The sequence below is a fragment of the Dendrobates tinctorius genome, unplaced genomic scaffold, assembly GCF_039654945.1.
Source record: "Dendrobates tinctorius isolate UK_male_01 unplaced genomic scaffold, ASM3965494v1 ptg000524l, whole genome shotgun sequence".
Lineage (NCBI taxonomy): Eukaryota > Metazoa > Chordata > Amphibia > Anura > Dendrobatidae > Dendrobates > Dendrobates tinctorius.
Window position 1 is genome coordinate 1 of NW_027362183.1, and position 19,819 is coordinate 19,819.

The following is a 19,819-nucleotide window of genomic DNA, read 5'->3' on the forward strand; positions in this document are numbered from 1 at the left end:
TTGACACAAGCCTAAATTAGATTATGGTCCAGGTATATCACAAGACATTGCAAAGTATTGGGGGAAGGAGACATGGTTAATTTACAGCAAATACAACCAGAGGAAAGTTAAATGACATATTATACAAAATACAGGACAGGGCAAAACTACAAATCATGACAATCCCTTCCCCTCCCAATTTGTGTACGTACTAGGGACCTCTACAGGTCGCTTGTTAAGTACACACAGGCATGGCTGTCAGGGCTCCTCTTGCCTGGACAGTCCATCTGCATTTTGGTGTTGGCTGCCTCTTCTATACTGTATGGTAAAGTTATAGGGTGCAGAGCCAGGCTCCATCGTAGTAAGCGTCCATTGTCCCCAGAGACTCGGTTCAGCCAGGTGAGGGGATTGTGATCAGTAATGACAGTGAATTCTCGTCCATACAGATACGGCCTTAGTTTCCTAATGGCCCACACTACAGCCAGACATTCTTTTTCAACAGTTGCATAGGCCACTTCTTGGTCCAGCAGTTTCCTGCTAAGGTAGGCGATTCACCTGGCTGAGGACAGCTCCCAGTCCATAAGCAGAGGTGTTCGTCTGCACAATGAATCTCCTCTTGTAATCTAGAGCAGCCAGAACAGGGTCGCAGACCAGGGTGTCCTTCAGCCGGTTAAAAGCCTCATCACAGGCTGGAGTCCAGATCACCAGCTGGGGCATCGTTTTCTTGGTCAGGTCGGTAAGAGGCTTGGCCACAGTGCTGAAGTGAGAAACAAATTTTCGGTAATAACTGGCAGTGCCCAAAAAAGCCGTAACTTGTTTCTTAGTTTGGGGTACAGGCCAGTCTCTAATAGCCTGGATTTTGGCAGGTTCAGGATGGAGCTTCCCTCCTCCTACTCTATGCCCTAGGTACTGGACTTCACCCATCCCCAATTGGCATTTATCGGGTCGAATGGTTAGGCCGGCTGCAAGAATCAGGTCAAGAATAATGGCTACTTGATTCAGATGTTCCTCCCACGTCTGGCTGAAGATGGCGATATCATCCAAGTAGGCACAAGCAAAGTCACCACATCCCCGGAGGATCTGGTCCACCATTCTCTGGAAGGTTGCCGATGCATTCTTCATTCCAAAAGGCATGCTTAGAAATTCATACAGACCAAAGGGGGTTATAAAAGCGGACCGTTCTCTCCCTTCCTCCGTGAGAGGGATTTGCCAGTATCCCTTACTGAGATCCAAGGTAGTGACATATCGGGAACCAGCTAGTCGGTCTAGAAGTTCGTCAATATGGGGCATTGGGTAAGGATCGCTGACGGTATGGTCGTTTAGTCGTCGATAGTCCACACAAAATCGAGTACTCCCATCCTTGGTTACTAACACCACAGCGGAGGCCTGGATTACCCCAAGCTGTAACATCTCCAGTTCATGCTGCATGGTGTTTCGAACAGATTCAGGTACCCGGTAAGGAGCCTGTTGTATGGGACTGATACCCTGAGTGTCCACATGATGTTGGGTGACGGTGGTTCAACCTGGTTGGGATGAGAAAGCAGCCCGTCTCTGTTGAAGCACTCCCAGCATCTGGTTTTTCTGCAAAGAATCCAGGTGATCTCCCAGAGGAACCTGTTCCACAGTGGATGGGGCTCTCGCTGCTTCCACGAGATCAGGTAGGGAGTCCTCATCCTCTTGACCGTCTTCTGAAGCTAGCCGACAGCTTGCTATCATTGGAAGGTTCCGGTCATGGTACTCCTTAATCATATTCACATGGACAGTCTTTTGTCTTAGCCCCTGATCATCTAAAGCAAGAAGATAATTGGTATCATTTAGTTTTCTGAGAACCCAGAAGGGACCCTCCCATGTTGTCTGCAGTTTATTCTGCCGATGGGGAACAATCATTAAGACCTGTTGTCCTTCTACAAACTCCCGATAGCGTGCTTTACGGTCATACCATGCCTTCTGTCTGGTTTGAGCCATACGCACATGACTCTGGGCTAAACTAGCGAGTTGAGCCAGGGTTTCTCGCAGCTTTAAGACATAAGGGACAACAGGGGCTTCTGTATCTTCAACTTGTCCCTCCCAATATTCTTTTAGCAGGGTTAAGGGTCCTCGGACCTTTCTTCCATAGAGTAGTTCAAAGGGGGGAAAACCCGGTGGACTCCTGGGGAACTTCCCGATAGGCAAACAAGAGATGGGGTAGGTACTTCTCCCAGTTTGAATCTCTGTCAGTGAAGGCCCTCAGCATATTCTTCAGAGTGCCATTGAATCGTTCACAAAGTCCATTTGTTTGGGGATGATACGGGGTCGTTCGGATCGCTCGTACTCCACAGGTGCGCCACAGACACTGGACCAGCTCTGACATGAACTGGGAGCCTTGGTCTGACAAGATCTCACTGGGGAATCCTACTCTGGTGAAAATGGTAAGCAGGGCCTCGGCCACCTTGGCTGCAGAAATACTTGACAAGGCCACAGCTTCTGGATATCGGGTGGCATAGTCCACAACAGTGAGAATGTACTGCTTTCCAGTTTTACTTGGTTTAGCCAGAGGTCCAATGATATCGAAAGCTACTCTTTGAAAGGGTTCTTCTATTATAGGGAGAGGTTGCAGGGGTGCATTTGGGTGATCTCCGGGTCGCCCTCTACGCTGACATATGTCGCAAGTTCGGCAGAAATGCGCTACGGCTTGGAAAATCCCAGGCCAATAGAAAGATTGAGTCAATCGTCTCTTTGCAGGTTTTGCCTTGATGGCCAGCAGTAGGAATGTCATGAGCAAGGTGTAATAGGGGAATTCTGTATTTCTGAGGAACAATCAGCTGTTTGCTATAAGTCCAGGGCTTATCTAGGGAGTCAGCATTGGTAACTCGATACAGAAGTCCATTTTCTCTGATAATTATTTCCCCATTCTCCCCCAACTGCCCTATCTCAGCTCGAGCTCTAAAACTAGCTAGGGTGGGGTCAGTATCTACCTCTTGTCTAAACTGAACTTTATCCCAAGTAACACATTGTCCCCACAAGAAGAATCACCGGCTGTGACGGCAGTTCTGGTGGCCTCATTTCCATGGATGGGTTGTACACGTCCACATTTGCTGCTCTCTTGGCTTGACTTCTGGTTACCGCACCGACAAAGTGGCAATGAAGATTTCCCACATCATTTCCTAGAAGAACGTCTGCAGGGACTGAATCCAGCTCTTCTCCTTGTGAGGGGGTCTGTAGATAATGAACAGGCAAAGGCAGTCTGTAGCTGTCCTGCCTCCGAACACCTGGACATTGGAATTCCAGATGCCCAGGCTGCCCACATCTATAACATCTGCGCTCTGGGATTCTTCCTCCACGTCGTAGTCCCGAAGGTGGAGCAGGAGTAATGCGAGGCACAGTCACACGAAGGTCACCATGAGTTGATGGTCTAGTGGGATGGTGAATATTGGAGGCCGAAGGACCAGGGGCCACCAGCGTTGAGGGGCTGGTAGTTTTTTTTCTCACTTAGTAGTTTTTTCCACTGAGGCTTGATGGTGAGAGCCTCATCAGCTAGAGCTGCAGCTTCCTCCACAGTGGCTGGTCTCCTTTCACGCACCCATTCCCGGATCTCAGCGGGGCACTTGAAGTAAAACTGCTCTTTTAGGATGACTTTGAGGAAGGTCTCCCAAGTTAAGGCCTCCTCTCCCTCCAGCCAGCGATGACATATTTGTTTGAGTCTGGGCATACATCTTGAAGGACACTTCCTCATCACAGGCTAAAGTACGGAACTGGGTCCTGTAAGTGTCTGGGGTCACAGCATAATGTTCTAGAATAGTCTGTTTAATCTCAGCATACTCACAGTTCCACCGAGGGTCCATAGCTCTATAGGCTGCGGCAGCTCCACCCTCTAAGAGCCCCACCAGATGTCGGACTCGCTCCCTTTCCGGGACTTCCATTAATCGACACTGATGCTCAAAGTCCTGGAAGAAGCCCTCAATGTCACCTGAAGCCTCATTAAACGGCTTGAAGTCTTTGCGGGACACTCTGGGGAGTTCCCTCATGGTGGATGCTGGGGTTACAGTCTGTCTGGAGCTTCTAGCTGCTTCCACAGCGAGCTGCCTCTCCAGCAATGCCCTCTCTTGAGCTCTATGAATGGCCTCCCTCTTATCTTCTATGGTAGCCTCTTCTCCCAGCAATGCCAACTCCTCGTACCACACAACCCACTGACTTTTTTGGGTATTTACCTCCGGCTGCAGTCTTTTCTCCGTTTGCTGTGGGGATCCTTCCTCCGCGTCATCTTGCAGGCGAACTCCTTCCAAAGCCTCAATCAGCAGCTCCTTGGAGAGTCCCTTGTAGCTGACTCCCAGTTCACGGGCCTTTGTTTGTAGGTTCACCGCAGTCCAGTTCTTGTACTCTGCGGTGCTGGTTCCAGATGTTGATGGGCCGCTGTCCTCCATTCCTTCTGCTCTGTTCCCAGCGCTGCCAACCAGTTTGTGACGGGGTATACGACAGAGCAAGAAGGGAAAAAAGGCCGAGGGACGATCCAACGAGATTTATTAAGGCAGGGAGCATACAACATCAAATTTCCATAATGTCCTTGGAGTCCATGAGAAGTCCACAATAAGTCCACACAATGGAAACAAATCCGGGCACCTCACAACAGTTCTTGTGCCAGATACGATAACAATAATCCTTGCAATAGTCCACAGGATTCCACACAATCCCACGGACGGCAGGAGCTGGCCTCAACTCAGTTCGTGACTCCTTCCACATCCGCACTCAAATCACAACTGATCTTAAAAGAAGAATGTATTGTCAGGGCTCCTGGGATCAGCCCATCTGAAGGGGGGGTAGGGGTCACACCTACTATTCAATGGTTTGGTCCAACAGAAGATTCTAGAAATGTAAGGGCTCCTCTGAGTCTACAGGATGTGTATTGTAGGTTATCTTCTGCTTAGGAAAACAATAGCCACAGTTCCACTAGCTGTTGACACAAGCCTAAATTAGATTATGGTCCAGGTACATCACAAGACATTGCAAAGTATTGGGGGAAGGAGACATGGTTAATTTACAGCAAATGAACCAGAGGAAAGTTAAATGACATATTATACAAAATACAGGACAGGGCAAAACTACAAATCATGACACATTGTGTATCCTCCAATCACCTGTGTGCCCATATAATAGGGTATATACATCCATAGCTATGAGGATACAGACAGGACCGGTGTATCCTCCTATCACCTGTGTGCCCATATAATAGGGTATATACATCCATAGCTATGAGGATACAGACAGGACCAGTGTAACCTATCACCTGTGTGCCCATATAATAGGGTATATACATCCATAGCTATGAGGATACAGACAGTACCGGTGTATCCTCCTATCACCTGTGTGTCCATATAATAGGGTATATACATCCATAGCTATGAGGATACAGACAGGACCGGTGTAACCTCCTATCACCTGTGTGCCCATATAATAGGGTATATACATCCATAGCTATGAGGATACAGACAGGACCGGTGTAACCTCCTATCACCTGAGTGCCCATATAATAGGGTATATACATCCATAGCTATGAGGATACAGACAGGACCGGTGTAACCTCCTATCACCTGTGTGCCCATATAATAGGGTATATACATCCATAGCTATGAGGATACAGACAGGACCGGTGTAACCTCCTATCACCTGTTTGTCCATATAATAGGGTATATACATCCATAGCTATGAGGATACAGACAGGACCGGTGTAACCTCCTATCACCTGTGTGCCCATATAATAGGGTATATACATCCATAGCTATGAGGATACAGACAGGACCGGTGTAACCTCCTATCACCTGTGTGCCCATATAATAGGGTATATACATCCATAGCTATGAGGATACAGACAGGACCGGTGTATCCTCCTATCACCTGTTTGTCCATATAATAGATTATATACATCCATAGCTATGAGGATACAGACAGGACCGGTGTAACCTCCTATCACCAGTGTGCCCAAATAATAGGGTATATACATCCATAGCTATGAGGATACAGACAGGACCGGTGTAACCTCCTATCACCTGTGTGCCCATATAATAGGGTATATACATCCATAGCTATGAGGATACAGACAGGACCGGTGTAACCTCCTATCACCTGTGTGCCCATATAATAGGGTATATACATCCATAGCTATGAGGATACAGACAGGACCGGTGTAACCTCCTATCACCTGTGTGCCCATATAATAGGGTATATACATCCATAGCTATGAGGATACAGACAGGACCGGTGTAACCTCCTATCACCTGTGTGCCCATATAATAGGGTATATACATCCATAGCTATGAGGATACAGACAGGACCGGTGTAACCTCCTATCACCTGTGTGCCCATATAATAGGGTATATACATCCATAGCTATGAGGATACAGACAGGACCGGTGTAACCTCCTATCACCTGTGTGCCCATATAATAGGGTATATACATCCATAGCTATGAGGATACAGACAGGACCGGTGTAACCTCCTATCACCTGTGTGCCCATATAATAGGGTATATACATCCATAGCTATGAGGATACAGACAGGACCGGTGTAACCTCCTATCACCTGTGTGCCCATATAATAGGGTATATACATCCATAGCTATGAGGATACAGACAGGACCGGTGTAACCTCCTATCACCTGTGTGCCCATATAATAGGGTATATACATCCATAGCTATGAGGATACAGACAGGACCGGTGTATCCTCCTATCACCTGTTTGTCCATATAATAGATTATATACATCCATAGCTATGAGGATACAGACAGGACCAGTGTAACCTCCTATCACCTGTGTGCCCATATAATAGGGTATATACATCCATAGCTATGAGGATACAGACAGGACCGGTGTATCCTCCTATCACCTGTGTGCCCATATAATAGGGTATATACATCCATAGCTATGAGGATACAGACAGGACCGGTGTAACCTCCTATCACCTGTGTGCCCATATAATAGGGTATATACATCCATAGCTATGAGGATACAGACAGTACCGGTGTATCCTCCTATCACCTGTGTGTCCATATAATAGGGTATATACATCCATAGCTATGAGGATACAGACAGGACCGGTGTAACCTCCTATCACCTGTGTGCCCATATAATAGGGTATATACATCCATAGCTATGAGGATACAGACAGGACCGGTGTAACCTCCTATCACCTGTGTGCCCATATAATAGGGTATATACATCCATAGCTATGAGGATACAGACAGGACCGGTGTAACCTCCAATCACCTGTGTGTCCATATAATAGAGTATACACATCCATAGCTATGAGGATACAGACAGGACCGGTGTAACCTCCTATCACCTGTATGCCCATATAATAGGGTATATACATCCATAGCTATGAGGATACAGACAGGACCGGTGTATCCTCCTATCACCTGTGTGTCCATATAATAGAGTATACACATCCATAGCTATGAGGATACAGACAGGACCGGTGTAACCTCCTATCACCTGTGTGCCCATATAATAGGGTATATACATCCATAGCTATGAGGATACAGACAGGACCGGTGTAACCTCCTATCACCTGTGTGCCCATATAATAGGGTATATACATCCATAGCTATGAGGATACAGACAGGACCGGTGTAACCTCCTATCACCTGTGTGTCCATATAATAGAGTATATACATCCATAGCTATGAGGATACAGACAGGACCGGTGTAACCTCCTATCACCTGTGTGTCCATATAATAGGGTATATACATCCATAGCTATGAGGATACAGACAGGACCGGTGTATCCTCCTATCACCTGTGTGCCCATATAATAGGGTATATACATACATAGCTATGAGGATACAGACAGGACCGGTGTATCCTCCTATCACCTCTGTGTCCATATAATAGGGTATATACATCCATAGCTATGAGGATACAGACAGGACCAGTGTATCCTCCTATCACCTGTGTGCCCATATAATAGGGTATATACATCCATAGCTATGAGGATACAGACAGGACCGGTGTAACCTCCTATCACCTGTGTGCCCATATAATAGGGTATATACATCCATAGCTATGAGGATACACAGGACCGGTGTAACCTCCTATCACCTGTGTGTCCATATAATAGGGTATATACATCCATAGCTATGAGGATACAGACAGGACCGGTGTAACCTCCTATCACCTGTGTGTCCATATAATAGAGTATATACATCCATAGCTATGAGGATACAGACAGGACAGGTGTAACCTCCTATCACCTGTGTGTCCATATAATAGAGTATACACATCCATAGCTATGAGGATACAGACAGGACAGGTGTAACCTCCTATCACCTGTGTGTCCATATAATAGAGTATATACATCCATAGCTATGAGGATACAGACAGGACCGGTGTAACCTCCTATCACCTGTGTGTCCATATAATAGGGTATATACATCCATAGCTATGAGGATACAGACAGGACCGGTGTATCCTCCTATCACCTCTGTGTCCATATAATAGGGTATATACATCCATAGCTATGAGGATACAGACAGGACCGGTGTAACCTCCTATCACCTGTGTGCCCATATAATAGGGTATATACATCCATAGCAATGAGGATACAGACAGAACAGGTGTAACCTCCTATCACCTGTGTGCCCATATAATAGGGTATATACATCCATAGCTATGAGGATACAGACAGGACCGGTGTATCCTCCTATCACCTGTTTGTCCATATAATAGATTATATACATCCATAGCTATGAGGATACAGACAGGACCAGTGTAACCTCCTATCACCTGTGTGCCCATATAATAGGGTATATACATCCATAGCTATGAGGATACAGACAGGACCGGTGTATCCTCCTATCACCTGTGTGCCCATATAATAGGGTATATACATCCATAGCTATGAGGATACAGACAGGACCGGTGTAACCTCCTATCACCTGTGTGCCCATATAATAGGGTATATACATCCATAGCTATGAGGATACAGACAGGACCGGTGTAACCTCCTATCACCTGTGTGCCCATATAATAGGGTATATACATCCATAGCTATGAGGATACACAGGACCGGTGTAACCTCCTATCACCTGTGTGTCCATATAATAGGGTATATACATCCATAGCTATGAGGATACAGACAGGAACGGTGTAACCTCCTATCACCTGTGTGTCCATATAATAGAGTATATACATCCATAGCTATGAGGATACAGACAGGACCGGTGTAACCTCCTATCACCTGTGTGTCCATATAATAGGGTATATACATCCATAGCTATGAGGATACAGACAGGACAGGTGTAACCTCCTATCACCTGTGTGTCCATATAATAGAGTATACACATCCATAGCTATGAGGATACAGACAGGACCGGTGTAACCTCCTATCACCTGTGTGTCCATATAATAGGGTATATACATCCATAGCTATGAGGATACAGACAGGACCGGTGTAACCTCCTATCACCTGTGTGCCCATATAATAGGGTATATACATCCATAGCTATGAGGATACAGACAGAACAGGTGTAACCTCCTATCACCTGTGTGCCCATATAATAGGGTATATACATCCATAGCTATGAGGATACAGACAGGACCGGTGTATCCTCCTATCACCTGTTTGTCCATATAATAGATTATATACATCCATAGCTATGAGGATACAGACAGGACCAGTGTAACCTCCTATCACCTGTGTGCCCATATAATAGGGTATATACATCCATAGCTATGAGGATACAGACAGGACCGGTGTATCCTCCTATCACCTGTGTGCCCATATAATAGGGTATATACATCCATAGCTATGAGGATACAGACAGGACCGGTGTAACCTCCTATCACCTGTGTGCCCATATAATAGGGTATATACATCCATAGCTATGAGGATACAGACAGTACCGGTGTATCCTCCTATCACCTGTGTGTCCATATAATAGGGTATATACATCCATAGCTATGAGGATACAGACAGGACCGGTGTAACCTCCTATCACCTGTGTGCCCATATAATAGGGTATATACATCCATAGCTATGAGGATACAGACAGGACCGGTGTAACCTCCTATCACCTGTGTGCCCATATAATAGGGTATATACATCCATAGCTATGAGGATACAGACAGGACCGGTGTAAACTCCTATCACCTGTGTGCCCATATAATAGGGTATATACATCCATAGCTATGAGGATACAGACAGGACCGGTGTAACCTCCTATCACCTGTGTGCCCATATAATAGGGTATATACATCCATAGCTATGAGGATACAGACAGGACCGGTGTAACCTCCAATCACCTGTGTGTCCATATAATAGAGTATACACATCCATAGCTATGAGGATACAGACAGGACCGGTGTAACCTCCTATCACCTGTGTGCCCATATAATAGGGTATATACATCCATAGCTATGAGGATACAGACAGGACCGGTGTATCCTCCTATCACCTGTGTGTCCATATAATAGAGTATACACATCCATAGCTATGAGGATACAGACAGGACCGGTGTAACCTCCTATCACCTGTGTGCCCATATAATAGGGTATATACATCCATAGCTATGAGGATACAGACAGGACCGGTGTAACCTCCTATCACCTGTGTGCCCATATAATAGGGTATATACATCCATAGCTATGAGGATACAGACAGGACCGGTGTAACCTCCTATCACCTGTGTGTCCATATAATAGAGTATATACATCCATAGCTATGAGGATACAGACAGGACCGGTGTATCCTCCTATCACCTGTGTGCCCATATAATAGGGTATATACATCCATAGCTATGAGGATACAGACAGGACCGGTGCATCCTCCTATCACCTGTGTGCCCATATAATAGGGTATATACATCCATAGCTATGAGGATACAGACAGGACCGGTGTAACCTCCTATCACCTGTGTGTCCATATAATAGGGTATATACATCCATAGCTATGAGGATACAGACAGGACCGGTGTATCCTCCTATCACCTGTGTGCCCATATAATAGAGTATATACATCCATAGCTATGAGGATACAGACAGGACCGGTGTATCCTCCTATCACCTCTGTGTCCATATAATAGGGTATATACATCCATAGCTATGAGGATACAGACAGGACCGGTGTAACCTCCTATCACCTGTGTGCCCATATAATAGGGTATATACATCCATAGCTATGAGGATACAGACAGGACCGGTGTAACCTCCTATCACCAGTGTGTCCATATAATAGGGTATATACATCCATAGCTATGAGGATACAGACAGGACAGGTGTAACCTCCTATCACCTGTGTGTCCATATAATAGAGTATACACATCCATAGCTATGAGGATACAGACAGGACCGGTGTAACCTCCTATCACCTGTGTGTCCATATAATAGGGTATATACATCCATAGCTATGAGGATACAGACAGGACCGGTGTAACCTCCTATCACCTGTGTGCCCATATAATAGGGTATATACATCCATAGCTATGAGGATACAGACAGGACAGGTGTAACCTCCTATCACCTGTGTGCCCATATAATAGGGTATATACATCCATAGCTATGAGGATACAGACAGGACCGGTGTAACCTCCTATCACCTGTGTGCCCATATAATAGGGTATATACATCCATAGCTATGAGGATACAGACAGGACCGGTGTAACCTCCTATCACCTGTGTGCCCATATAATAGGGTATATACATCCATAGCTATGAGGATACAGACAGGACCGGTGTAACCTCCTATCACCTGTGTGTCCATATAATAGAGTATATACATCCATAGCTATGAGGATACAGACAGGACCGGTGTAACCTCCTATCACCTGTGTGTCCATATAATAGGGTATATACATCCATAGCTATGAGGATACAGACAGGACCGGTGTATCCTCCTATCACCTGTGTGCCCATATAATAGGGTATATACATCCATAGCTATGAGGATACAGACAGGACCGGTGTATCCTCCTATCACCTCTGTGTCCATATAATAGGGTATATACATCCATAGCTATGAGGATACAGACAGGACCGGTGTAACCTCCTATCACCTGTGTGCCCATATAATAGGGTATATACATCCATAGCTATGAGGATACACAGGACCGGTGTATCCTCCTATCACCTCTGTGTCCATATAATAGGGTATATACATCCATAGCTATGAGGATACAGACAGGACCGGTGTAACCTCCTATCACCTGTGTGCCCATATAATAGGGTATATACATCCATAGCTATGAGGATACAGACAGGACCGGTGTAACCTCCTATCACCAGTGTGTCCATATAATAGGGTATATACATCCATAGCTATGAGGATACAGACAGGACAGGTGTAACCTCCTATCACCTGTGTGCCCATATAATAGGGTATATACATCCATAGCTATGAGGATACAGACAGGACCGGTGTAACCTCCTATCACCTGTGTGCCCATATAATAGGGTATATACATCCATAGCTATGAGGATACAGACAGGACCGGTGTAACCTCCTATCACCTGTGTGCCCATATAATAGGGTATATACATCCATAGCTATGAGGATACAGACAGGACCGGTGTAACCTCCTATCACCTGTGTGTCCATATAATAGAGTATATACATCCATAGCTATGAGGATACAGACAGGACCGGTGTAACCTCCTATCACCTGTGTGTCCATATAATAGGGTATATACATCCATAGCTATGAGGATACAGACAGGACCGGTGTATCCTCCTATCACCTGTGTGCCCATATAATAGGGTATATACATCCATAGCTATGAGGATACAGACAGGACCGGTGTATCCTCCTATCACCTCTGTGTCCATATAATAGGGTATATACATCCATAGCTATGAGGATACAGACAGGACCGGTGTAACCTCCTATCACCTGTGTGCCCATATAATAGGGTATATACATCCATAGCTATGAGGATACAGACAGGACCGGTGTATCCTCCTATCACCTCTGTGTCCATATAATAGGGTATATACATCCATAGCTATGAGGATACAGACAGGACCGGTGCATCCTCCTATCACCTGTGTGCCCATATAATAGGATATATACATCCATAGCTATGAGGATACAGACAGGACCAGTGTAATCTCCTATCACCTGTGTGTCCATATAATAGAGTATATACATCCATAGCTATGAGGATACAGACAGGACTGGTGCATCCTCCTATCACCTGTGTGCCCATATAATAGGGTATATACATCCATAGCTATGAGGATACAGACAGGACCGGTGTAACCTCCTATCACCTGTGTGCCCATATAATAGGGTATATACATCCATAGCTATGAGGATACATACAGGACCGGTGCATCCTCCTATCACCTGTGTGTCCATATAATAGGGTATATACATCCATAGCTATGAGGATACAGACAGGACCGGTGTATCCTCCTATCACCTGTGTGCCCATATAATAGGGTATATACATCCATAGCTATGAAGATACAGACAGGACCGGTGTATCCTCCTATCACCTGTGTGCCCATATAATAGGGTATATACATCCATAGCTATGAGGATACAGACAGGACCGGTGCATCCTCCTATCACCTGTGTGCCCATATAATAGGGTATATACATCCATAGCTATGAGGATACAGACAGGACCGGTGTAACCTCCTATCACCTGTGTGTCCATATAATAGAGTATACACATCCATAGCTATGAGGATACAGACAGGACTGGTGTAACCTCCTATCACCAGTGTGTCCATATAATAGGGTATATACATCCATAGCTATGAGGATACAGACAGGACAGGTGTAACCTCCTATCACCTGTGTGTCCATATAATAGAGTATACACATCCATAGCTATGAGGATACAGACAGGACCGGTGTAACCTCCTATCACCTGTGTGTCCATATAATAGGGTATATACATCCATAGCTATGAGGATACAGACAGGACCGGTGTAACCTCCTATCACCTGTGTGCCCATATAATAGGGTATATACATCCATAGCTATGAGGATACAGACAGGACAGGTGTAACCTCCTATCACCTGTGTGTCCATATAATAGAGTATATACATCCATAGCTATGAGGATACAGACAGGACCGGTGTAACCTCCTATCACCTGTGTGTCCATATAATAGAGTATATACATCCATAGCTATGAGGATACAGACAGGAATGGTGTAACCTCCTATCACCTGTGTGCCCATATAATAGGGTATATACATCCATAGCTATGAGGATACAGACAGGACCGGTGTAACCTCCTATCACCTGTGTGCCCATATAATAGGGTATATACATCCATAGCTATGAGGATACAGACAGGACCGGTGCATCCTCCTATCACCTGTGTGCCCATATAATAGGATATATACATCCATAGCTATGAGGATACAGACAGGACCAGTGTAATCTCCTATCACCTGTGTGTCCATATAATAGAGTATATACATCCATAGCTATGAGGATACAGACAGGACTGGTGCATCCTCCTATCACCTGTGTGCCCATATAATAGGGTATAAACATCCATAGCTATGAGGATACAGACAGGACCGGTGTAACCTCCTATCACCTGTGTGCCCATATAATAGGGTATATACATCCATAGCTATGAGGATACATACAGGACCTGTGCATCCTCCTATCACCTGTGTGTCCATATAATAGGGTATATACATCCATAGCTATGAAGATACAGACAGGACCGGTGTATCCTCCTATCACCTGTGTGCCCATATAATAGGGTATATACATCCATAGCTATGAGGATACAGACAGGACCGGTGCATCCTCCTATCACCTGTGTGCCCATATAATAGGGTATATACATCCATAGCTATGAGGATACAGACAGGACCGGTGCATCCTCCTATCACCTGTGTGTCCATATAATAGGGTATATACATCCATAGCTATGAGGATACAGACAGGACCGGTGTATCCTCCTATCACCCGTGTGCCCATATAATATGGTATATACATCCATAGCTATGAGGATACAGACAGGACCGGTGTAACCTCCTATCACCTGTGTGCCCATATAATAGGGTATATACACCCATAGCTATGAGGATACAGACAGGACCGGTGCATCCTCCTATCACCTGTGTGTCCATATAATAGGGTATTTACATCCATAGCTATGAGGATACAGACAGGACCGGTGTATCCTCCTATCACCTGTGTGCCCATATAATAGGGTATATACATCCATAGCTATGAGGATACAGACAGGACCGGTGTAACCTCCTATCACCTGTGTGCCCATATAATAGGGTATATACATCCATAGCTATGAGGATACAGACAGGACCAGTGTAACCTCCTATCACCTGTGTGCCCATATAATAGGGTATATACATCCATAGCTATGAGGATACAGACAGGACCGGTGTAACCTCCTATCACCTGTGTGTCCATATAATAGGGTATATACATCCATAGCTATGAGGATACAGACAGGACCGGTGTATCCTCCTATCACCTGTGTGCCCATATAATAGGGTATATACATCCATAGCTATGATACAGACAGGACCGGTGTAACCTCCTATCACCTGTGTCCATATAATAGGGTATATACATCCATAGCTATGAGGATACAGACAGGACCGGTGTATCCTCCTATCACCTGTGTCCATATAATAGGGTATATACATCCATAGCTATGAGGATACAGACAGGACCGGTGTAACCTCCTATCACCTGTGTCCATATAATAGAGTATATACATCCATAGCTATGAGGATACAGACAGGACCGGTGTATCCTCCTATCACCTGTGTGCCCATATAATAGAGTATATACATCCATAGCTATGAGGATACAGACAGGACCGGTGTAACCTATCACCTGTGTGCCCATATAATAGGGTATATACATCCATAGCTATGAGGATACAGACAGGACCGGTGTATCCTCCTATCACCTGTTTGTCCATATAATAGATTATATACATCCATAGCTATGAGGATACAGACAGGACCAGTGTAACCTCCTATCACCTGTGTGCCCATATAATAGGGTATATACATCCATAGCTATGAGGATACAGACAGGACCGGTGTATCCTCCTATCACCTGTGTGCCCATATAATAGGGTATATACATCCATAGCTATGAGGATACAGACAGGAGCGGTGTAACCTCCTATCACCTGTGTGCCCATATAATAGGGTATATACATCCATAGCTATGAGGATACAGACAGTACCGGTGTATCCTCCTATCACCTGTGTGTCCATATAATAGGGTATATACATCCATAGCTATGAGGATACAGACAGGACCGGTGTAACCTCCTATCACCTGTGTGCCCATATAATAGGGTATATACATCCATAGCTATGAGGATACAGACAGGACCGGTGTAACCTCCTATCACCTGTGTGCCCATATAATAGGGTATATACATCCATAGCTATGAGGATACAGACAGGACCGGTGTAACCTCCAATCACCTGTGTGTCCATATAATAGAGTATACACATCCATAGCTATGAGGATACAGACAGGACCGGTGTAACCTCCTATCACCTGTGTGCCCATATAATAGGGTATATACATCCATAGCTATGAGGATACAGACAGGACCGGTGTATCCTCCTATCACCTGTGTGTCCATATAATAGAGTATACACATCCATAGCTATGAGGATACAGACAGGACCGGTGTAACCTCCTATCACCTGTGTGCCCATATAATAGGGTATATACATCCATAGCTATGAGGATACAGACAGGACCGGTGTAACCTCCTATCACCTGTGTGCCCATATAATAGGGTATATACATCCATAGCTATGAGGATACAGACAGGACCGGTGTAACCTCCTATCACCTGTGTGTCCATATAATAGAGTATATACATCCATAGCTATGAGGATACAGACAGGACCGGTGTAACCTCCTATCACCTGTGTGTCCATATAATAGGGTATATACATCCATAGCTATGAGGATACAGACAGGACCGGTGTATCCTCCTATCACCTGTGTGCCCATATAATAGGGTATATACATACATAGCTATGAGGATACAGACAGGACCGGTGTATCCTCCTATCACCTCTGTGTCCATATAATAGGGTATATACATCCATAGCTATGAGGATACAGACAGGACCAGTGTATCCTCCTATCACCTGTGTGCCCATATAATAGGGTATATACATCCATAGCTATGAGGATACAGACAGGACCGGTGTAACCTCCTATCACCTGTGTGCCCATATAATAGGGTATATACATCCATAGCTATGAGGATACACAGGACCGGTGTAACCTCCTATCACCTGTGTGTCCATATAATAGGGTATATACATCCATAGCTATGAGGATACAGACAGGACCGGTGTAACCTCCTATCACCTGTGTGTCCATATAATAGAGTATATACATCCATAGCTATGAGGATACAGACAGGACCGGTGTAACCTCCTATCACCTGTGTGTCCATATAATAGGGTATATACATCCATAGCTATGAGGATACAGACAGGACAGGTGTAACCTCCTATCACCTGTGTGTCCATATAATAGAGTATACACATCCATAGCTATGAGGATACAGACAGGACCGGTGTAACCTCCTATCACCTGTGTGTCCATATAATAGGGTATATACATCCATAGCTATGAGGATACAGACAGGACCGGTGTAACCTCCTATCACCTGTGTGCCCATATAATAGGGTATATACATCCATAGCTATGAGGATACAGACAGAACAGGTGTAACCTCCTATCACCTGTGTGCCCATATAATAGGGTATATACATCCATAGCTATGAGGATACAGACAGGACCGGTGTATCCTCCTATCACCTGTTTGTCCATATAATAGATTATATACATCCATAGCTATGAGGATACAGACAGGACCAGTGTAACCTCCTATCACCTGTGTGCCCATATAATAGGGTATATACATCCATAGCTATGAGGATACAGACAGGACCGGTGTATCCTCCTATCACCTGTGTGCCCATATAATAGGGTATATACATCCATATCTATGAGGATACAGACAGGACCGGTGTAACCTCCTATCACCTGTGTGCCCATATAATAGGGTATATACATCCATAGCTATGAGGATACAGACAGGACCGGTGTAACCTCCTATCACCTGTGTGCCCATATAATAGGGTATATACATCCATAGCTATGAGGATACACAGGACCGGTGTAACCTCCTATCACCTGTGTGTCCATATAATAGGGTATATACATCCATAGCTATGAGGATACAGACAGGACCGGTGTAACCTCCTATCACCTGTGTGTCCATATAATAGAGTATATACATCCATAGCTATGAGGATACAGACAGGACCGGTGTAACCTCCTATCACCTGTGTGTCCATATAATAGGGTATATACATCCATAGCTATGAGGATACAGACAGGACAGGTGTAACCTCCTATCACCTGTGTGTCCATATAATAGAGTATACACATCCATAGCTATGAGGATACAGACAGGACCGGTGTAACCTCCTATCACCTGTGTGTCCATATAATAGGGTATATACATCCATAGCTATGAGGATACAGACAGGACCGGTGTAACCTCCTATCACCTGTGTGCCCATATAATAGGGTATATACATCCATAGCTATGAGGATACAGACAGAACAGGTGTAACCTCCTATCACCTGTGTGCCCATATAATAGGGTATATACATCCATAGCTATGAGGATACAGACAGGACCGGTGTATCCTCCTATCACCTGTTTGTCCATATAATAGATTATATACATCCATAGCTATGAGGATACAGACAGGACCAGTGTAACCTCCTATCACCTGTGTGCCCATATAATAGGGTATATACATCCATAGCTATGAGGATACAGACAGGACCGGTGTATCCTCCTATCACCTGTGTGCCCATATAATAGGGTATATACATCCATAGCTATGAGGATACAGACAGTACCGGTGTATCCTCCTATCACCTGTGTGTCCATATAATAGGGTATATACATCCATAGCTATGAGGATACAGACAGGACCGGTGTAACCTCCTATCACCTGTGTGTCCATATAATAGAGTATACACATCCATAGCTATGAGGATACAGACAGGACCGGTGTAACCTCCTATCACCTGTGTGTCCATATAATAGGGTATATACATCCATAGCTATGAGGATACAGACAGGACCGGTGTAACCTCCTATCACCTGTGTGCCCATATAATAGGGTATATACATCCATAGCTATGAGGATACAGACAGGACAGGTGTAACCTCCTATCACCTGTGTGTCCATATAATAGAGTATATACATCCATAGCTATGAGGATACAGACAGGACCGGTGTAACCTCCTATCACCTGTGTGTCCATATAATAGAGTATATACATCCATAGCTATGAGGATACAGACAGGAATGGTGTAACCTCCTATCACCTGTGTGCCCATATAATAGGGTATATACATCCATAGCTATGAGGATACAGACAGGACCGGTGTAACCTCCTATCACCTGTGTGCCCATATAATAGGGTATATACATCCATAGCTATGAGGATACAGACAGGACCGGTGCATCCTCCTATCACCTGTGTGCCCATATAATAGGATATATACATCCATAGCTATGAGGATACAGACAGGACCAGTGTAATCTCCTATCACCTGTGTGTCCATATAATAGAGTATATACATCCATAGCTATGAGGATACAGACAGGACTGGTGCATCCTCCTATCACCTGTGTGCCCATATAATAGGGTATAAACATCCATAGCTATGAGGATACAGACAGGACCGGTGTAACCTCCTATCACCTGTGTGCCCATATAATAGGGTATATACATCCATAGCTATGAGGATACATACAGGACCTGTGCATCCTCCTATCACCTGTGTGTCC